Below are 6,000 nucleotides of genomic sequence, written 5' to 3' on the forward strand. Positions count from 1 at the left end.
GCCCGCCTATATGGTTTCCCAGAGAGGCACGTGACTGGCTAGGTAGCAGTGGGCATGGGTCTCCTGGCTCAGAGCATCGCCTGCGTGCAGTCCACGCAGGGAACGGGCAGTGGCATTCGCTGTGCCCTGCACTCACTGGGTACTTCACATTCTGTCCAGACACAGAGAAACGATCTGCACCCGGGCGGTCCCTGATCCCTGTACCGTGATGTGGTGGGAGCGATGGCACCAGAGCCCGGATTGGGGACACATATATGCTAGCTGCTTCAAACTGAAGTCCAAAAATGTGTTTCACCCTTGACATTCCCCAGTTTCTAGAGAAACCACACTCAACCTCAAAGAACCTCAGAATTGCTAACATGCTGTTAGGACATAAAAAGGGAAACACAGACATATTACAAATGATTCAGACCCTTGGGTTAATGTGTCAATGCTTGCCAATTTATTGGCTATGTAAGTTTTTAGAAGTTAAAACTTTAACAGGTGCTGTGGTGGTTAAGGTGCTAGACTCATAAGGGCAACCGCGGCGCAAGCCCTGGGCCTGGCAGCTCGCTTTCTCTCTCCCTCTCTCTCTCTCTTTCTCTGATGAGTGCATGTGCCCTATAAAAAATTTAAAAATAATAATAATATATAACATTAAATACATATTTTTGAAAACGTCTTTAAGTTATGGCAAATTCTTACCTATAGTAATTTACTGAAATAAGTTCTCGGTTAGGCTGTTAAGCTAATATAAACTCAGATGGACTTTTTTCTAAGTTAATAGTTGCAAATGCAGTTAGTAAGTGAAATCACAAATATATGCCAAATCCGCATGTTTCTGAAAAGATCCTATCTCTGTCAAGCATTAGGAATTGTCGGAAGACACTGGCCAACCGTCTCCCCCTCCTCCGACTAGAAACGATTATGTTACTCTCTGCGAAGTCCGTGAGTGTCCTGCACTGATGCGGACTGACTGGAACGAGGAACACACACACCGTGCATTGAAGCATTTCATGCAGAATGCTGATGATCAGTCATTACCATCCGAAGCCAGAAATATGTAAAATGTCTATTTCTCTAGAGAGGGAAACATCTGCGTCCATAAAATCAGAAATTGCTTATCTAATCTACTCACTAGGCACAAAACACCTCAAGGCACTCTCGGCCTCTCTGCAGAGGTCCCCCTGGCCCTTGAAGGCAAGCAGAACATCAGGAGTCAGGGACGGTTTGGGGACCAGGTGGTGGTGCAGTGGTGGCAAGACTGGACCCACGTGGGAAAGATTCTGGGTTCCCATCCCAGGACTTCCTGAGCACCGGGGTGTGTGCACGCACGGGGCATGGGTTGAGGTGAACAGGCCTGTCCCTCACTCTGTCCCGCTTCCTCATGGGGGAGACAAATAAACTCTTTTAAAAGCATTGGGGGGGGGGGGAACCAGCAGTTAGGGTAATGGCTATGTCGCTGGACTCCCACGTAGCCGACCGCGGTTCGTGTCCCGGACCCGGTGGCTTAGAACTCACGCCGGGCGCGTGTGCGTGCGTGCCCAAGATCCTGAGAGGAGAATAGAGGAGAAGGGATTGCGGCGTGGCCATCCCCTCTGGGGGGTGATTTCTCGCTTTCTGTCGCTCTGTCTCTCTGTCTCTCTGGCTGGCAGGCGGGCACACGCGCCCTATAGCGAAAACCTCTCCAAATAAATAAATAAATAAATAAATAAATAAATAAATAAATAAATAAATAAATAAATAAATAAATAAATAAATAAATAAATAAATAAATAAATAAATAAATAAATAAATAAATAAATAAATAAATAAATAAATAAATAAATAAATAAATAAATAAATAAATAAATAAATAAATAAATAAATAAATAAATAAATAAATAAATAAATAAATAAATAAATAAATAAATAAATAAATAAATAAATAAATAAATAAATAGATCCAGGCCGACGTTGGTCAGGGACCACGCAGATACACAATCATGGGGAGTGAAAGGCAGTGAAGAGAGGGAAGGCGGGCGGGCGAGATCAACATTGCAAATGATCAGGAGTGCTCCCTTGTCCCTGGTGTCAGACCTTCGCAAAGCAGATAAACCTAAAGCCTAGTCTCCAGCGCTAGTCACCTGACAGCCATCTAATCATCTCCTGTCATCTCAGCTGATGACTTGCAAAGTCTGAGTGGGAACCAACTTGGCACACAGAGACTCGCACAGACTCATGGGTGTCTTGGCCTGTGATTAAAGACCAGAAGGATAGAATTCCCACAGTCCTAACTCACATGGTGACCAATACTCTACACTTGAGACCGTTTCCTTTGAATGCTAAATTTGGGGTAGCTTTCCATCACCCTTTCTTACAGAACCAGCCAATTCCATAAGCAATTATTCCTTAAATCTCTCAGAGGACTCACTGTCTACACCAATCCCCAATTTTTTTGGGGGGTGGGGGAGAGGTTTTTTTTTGTTTGTTTTTTGTTTTTTTTTGCTATAGGCCTCGCCAGAAAGAGAGAGACAGACAGAAAACGAGAAATCACCCCCCAGAGGAGATGGCCACACCGCAATCCCTTCTCCTCCATTCTCCTCTCATGATCTTGGGCACGCATGCACATGTGCCTGGCGTGAGTTTAAGCTGCCAGGTCCGGGACTTGAACTGCAGTTGACTACATGGGAATCCAGTGGCATAGCCATTACGCTAACTGCTGGTCCCCACCAATCTCACATTTAAGAAGGCGGGTCATTTACTGCTCTTACTGTCAAAGCTAGGAGAGTCAAGCCTGCCGTCTCTGCTCTCGTTAGGGCTGACTCAGCATAGCAGGAGGCACAGTAACCAGAAGAAGCACTTCTCACTGCTTCTCAGATGATCAGCTCAGAACATGAGCGCCAGAGCTTCTTGGAACAAACACTTCGCGAGCTCAGCAATAGGTTAACGCTCTTACATTTCTCAGACAGAATCACAATCTGCGTCCTTAAGACTTTTCCAATCAACACATAAATTCAGTGGGAAAGGAAAAGGCTCAGCTGGCAGAGAAAGCCAAAGGTACAGACCTGGGAGGCCTGACCCGAGCCTCAGCCTTCCTGACTAATCAGGCCCAGCGGTGAGGACCACTAGAATTACGAGCAGCGAGCACCGGGTGCCTACGTGCCGCTTACATTTCTGCAGGTCCCAGCATCTGTTTCCACAGCCTTGCGCTCTGCTAATGCTGTAATTTTGTTAGTAAAAAGAAGCAACGGCTGAGAAGTGCTTTGCAAATTCTATATTATCTAATAATTCTCTATTCTATACGAATGCCCTGTGATAAGATGAATGGAGGACCCTGACAGAACAACCTCACGACTGTCGGCAAACAGTGAGCTAAGCAGGCGCTTGGAATGCATTTCAATTTTTGCAGCAAAGTTCACTCGTCTGCCCATGGTCGCCCACTATACCTGTGCTTCTCCTCCACAAGTCCACGGGAGGTCCCTGTAGTTGCGCTTCTCCACAAGTCCACGGGAGGTCCCTGTAGTTGCTTCAAGTGTTTTCACCATCCAGTGACAAGAAGCAGGAAATCAGCCTGCTTGCCCTGATTCCTCAAGTGTCTAAAGCAGCACCTGTGCAGACCTGCTCCCCACCAGTGCCCTGATGGCAAGAGCCCGGAGCGAGCCCTTGCAGGGGGCCCAGGTAGCACTTTACGCACACGGGCTGCAAAAACTCCAGACGCTGTAGAACTTGGATCAACCTAGTCTCCGTGGGAGCTTGACCAGCGCTTGGTAACTTGGCCCAGACAGGCCTACACATGCACACAGCTGCAGATGTCTTTACTTTAAGACCTCTTGCAGCCAAGATGGTCTGCAGTTACCAGACAAGACCATGGGGTTTCCACGGGCTCAGCGGATCTGATTACAGTGCTCTTACAGGAAGAGACTGATCGGCGTGATTAAACCCTAGGAAGTTAGACAATCAAGATGAAGATAAAGAAAGGATTTTATCAAGCTGCTACCAACACGTCTTGCAATAGCTCTCCCTTAATTTCAGAGAAAAGGCAGTTGCTCTCTTTGTCACTTCAGCGCTGTGTTCTTGGCCCCCATACATGAACTCTCTAGCGTGTAGGCTGGGGTCCCAAACCCAACATCAGCTAGAAGCCATGCACGAGGGAGGGCAGGCACTGGAGCGAACCGGAAAATGCATGGCCATACTGAAACGACACACACTAAACACTGCGCAGGAGAAGAAATGAAGAAATCAAGGCCCGTGGCCTGTGCTGGCCCCAGTCTATTGGTCACAAGTTTGTGACTCCTAGTTGGTAACATCAGATAACTTGTCAATGAAAATGAGAAAATTCTACTGCAGCCTACCCAGGCTTGAGGCCCTGACTGTAAAGACTGGGCTAGACACTGTCCTCTCTCTGGGGCCCACTGTCCTCTCTCTGGGGCCCACAGGGGAGACCCACTGTTCCCAAAGGGGTTTGAGAAGCCAAAAGGTGAGACTTAGGAAACTGACAAGTTAAGCCAAAGGAACCCGTTTTCACTGCCTGTAAAGAGCAGAATGGAGTCTGGAAAGCCAACTGCAAAGCCGACTCGGTAGACACTTTCCTAGAATGTAAAAGAAAAGGAACAAGATGCTAAGATAATGCACGTGGAGGACAAGGCCAGCCTAGGTGTTCAAAGTTAATTCCCAAGAAGCCAGGACAATTGGCATAAAAGAAAAATCAGAATAATCAGACCTGATTGGGAAAAAGGTTACTGAGTTAATAAATAAATATGGGACCAGCAGATGGCATAATGGTTACATTATTGGACTCACACGTAGTTGACTACAGTTCGAGTCCCAGACCTAGTGACTTAAAACATGCTGGGCCCATGTGCATTCGTGCCTAAGATCCTAGGAGAATGAAGGAGAAGGGATTGCTGCATGGCCATCCGCCCAGAGGGGTGATTTCTCACTTTCTGTCTCTTTCTGTCTCTTCCTGAGCAAGAATTACCCTTGGACGTGAAACCGTCTTAAAAGGTCACACGTACATTTGCCTGTGTTTATCATGATCCCAGAACCACATGTGACAGCCAATAAGTGTTTATAAACTCTCAACATCTACTTGCTCACAACTTTCTTCAAAATGGTTACATTATTGGACTCACACGTAGTTGACTACAGTTCGAGTCCCAGACCTGGTGACTTAAAACATGCTGGGCCCATGTGCATTTGTGCCTAAGATCCTAGGAGAATGAAGGAGAAGGGATTGCTGCATGGCCATCCGCCCAGAGGGGTGATTTCTCACTTTCTGTCTCTTTCTGTCTCTTCCTGAGCAAGAATTACCCTTGGACGTGAAACCGTCTTAAAAGGTCACACGTACATTTGCCTGTGTTTATCATGATCCCAGAACCACATGTGACAGCCAATAAGTGTTTATAAACTCTCAACATCTACTTGCTCACAACTTTCTTCAACAATTGTTAGCTCTCATGTGAGGTGGTAGCCCGGGAGTAACACTATTGGACTCACACAGGAAGGTCCTAGGTTCACATCCCGGGACCTTCCTGTGTGGGTCAGGCCCGTGATTCTAGGCCGACTGAGACTAGGGTGGATTGTGGTGTGAGGACCTTGTTGGGGATGACTCAACCAATCAACTAAGGAAAATCAAAGCTCATCTCTCCCTACCTAATAAACACCACTTCCCTATAATTCCTGCCCTGCCTTTTCACTGTCAAGCTGTACCCAGAGATCTTTTTTCTTGTTCTTTTTGAAAGTTTCAAGACAACCTCCTGCCACACCCAATCACTTTTTTCTATTAATTCATCAGATAAAAATATTTTTATCACTGCTCACAGCTCTAAAATTCAAGGAGGTACAGAATGAAGCCTCCTTAATCTGTCTCCCCCCCGCCTCAGCTATAATAACTCAGAAAGTAGCCTAAGTCTCCCTTCTCTAACTGGCCTCACTGCCAAGGAAGTATATGGCTTCTCCACCACCTGTCCAAATCAGATCTGAAGCCCTACCTCTCGCCCACCTGCCCATCTCTCTGTTCACAGAATAACTTGAAACAAA

General features: G+C 46.4%; 1 protein-coding gene across 4 annotated transcripts in view; it reads right to left on the reverse strand.

The window, feature by feature from the left end:
• The window catches only part of SYTL3 (synaptotagmin like 3), an 87,632-nt gene that overhangs the window by 54,846 nt on the left and 26,786 nt on the right, over window positions 1-6,000 (reverse strand). The gene's annotated exons all lie outside the window — the stretch shown is intronic.

The sequence above is a fragment of the Tupaia chinensis genome, unplaced genomic scaffold (genome assembly GCF_000334495.1).
Source record: "Tupaia chinensis unplaced genomic scaffold, TupChi_1.0 Scaffold000468_1, whole genome shotgun sequence".
In the NCBI taxonomy this organism is placed as follows: Eukaryota; Metazoa; Chordata; class Mammalia; order Scandentia; family Tupaiidae; genus Tupaia; species Tupaia belangeri.